Consider the following 1,708-nt stretch of genomic DNA (forward strand, 5'->3'; position numbering starts at 1 on the left):
CACCAAGAGGAAGGAGAAGAAGAAGGACTCCTCCAAAGGGAAGGAGAAGAGATCTTCTTCACACCACAAAGAGAAGAAGGAGAAATCCTCTTCCCACAAGCCGCATCGGAGTGGGGACAAGAAAAAGGGGATGAGGAAGGTGGTCTACTACGAGACCGATTCTTCATCGGCATCCACCTCCGGCTCCGACGCGGCGTCCGTCACTTCTAAGCGCCAAGAGCGCAAGAAGTATAGTAAGATTCCCCTACGTTACCCTCGCATTTCTAAACATACACCTTTACTTTCCGTTCCATTAGGCAAACCACCAACTTTTGATGGTGAAGATTACGCTAGGTGGAGTGATTTAATGCGATTTCATCTAACCTCGCTCCACAAAAGTATATGGGATGTTATTGAGTTTGGTGCACAGGTACCATCCATAGGGGATGAAAACTATGATGAGGATGAAGTAGCCCAAATTGAGCACTTCAACTCCCAAGCCACAACCATACTCCTCGCCTCTCTAAGTAGAGAGGAATATAACAAGGTGCAAGGGTTGAAGAATGCGAAGGAGATTTGGGATCTACTCAAGACCGCGCACGAGGGTGATGAACTCACTAAGATCACCAAGCGGGAAACGATCGAGGGTGAGCTCGGTCGCTTCCGTCTTCGCCAAGGGGAGGAGCCACAAGATATGTACAACCGGCTCAAAACCTTGGTGAACCAAGTGCGCAACCTCGGGAGCAAGAAATGGGATGACCACGAGGTGGTTAAGGTTATTCTTAGGTCACTCATCTTCCTTAACCCCACTCAAGTTCAATTAATTCGTGGTAATCCTAGATATACACTAATGACTCCCGAGGAAGTTATCGGGAATTTTGTGAGCTTTGAATGTATGATCAAGGGCTCAAAGAAGATCAACGAGCTTGATGATCCCTCCACATCCGAAGCACAACCGGTGGCATTCAAGGCGACGGAGGAGAAGAAAGAGGAGTCTACACCAAGTAGACAACCAATCGACGCTTCAAAGCTCGACAACGAGGAGATGGCTTTAATCATCAAAAGCTTTCGCCAAATCCTCAAGCAACGGAAGGGGAAGGATTACAAATCCCGTTCCAAGAAGGTTTGCTACAAGTGTGGTAAGCCCGGTCACTTTATTGCTAAATGTCCATTATCAAGTGACAGTGACAGGGATAACGACAAGAAGGGCAAGAGGAGAGAAAAGAAGAGGTACCACAAGAAGAGGGGCGGCGATGCCCAAGTATGCCGCGAGTGGGACTCCGACGAGAGCTCCACCGACTCCTCCGACGACGAGGACGCCGCCAACATCGCCGTCACCAAGGGACTCCTCTTCCCCAACGTCGGCCACAAGTGCCTCATGGCAAAGGACGACAAGAAGAAGGTTAAATCCAAATCATCCACTAAATATGAGTCTTCTAGTGATGATAATGCTAGTGATGAGGAGGATAACTTGTGTATCCTTTTTGCCAACCTTAACATGGAACAAAAGGAAAAATTAAATGAATTAATTAGTGCTATTCATGAAAAGGATGACCTTTTGGATTCCCAAGAGGACTTCCTAATTAAGGAAAATAAGAAACACGTTAAGGTTAAAAATGCTTATGCTCTAGAGGTAGAAAAATGTGAGAAATTAACTAGTAAGCTAAGCACATGCCATGACACTATTGTCAACCTTAGAAATGAAAATGCTAATTTGTTAGCTAAGGTT

Source organism: Zea mays, chromosome 8, assembly GCF_902167145.1.
Source record: "Zea mays cultivar B73 chromosome 8, Zm-B73-REFERENCE-NAM-5.0, whole genome shotgun sequence".
Taxonomy (NCBI): Eukaryota; Viridiplantae; Streptophyta; class Magnoliopsida; order Poales; family Poaceae; genus Zea; species Zea mays.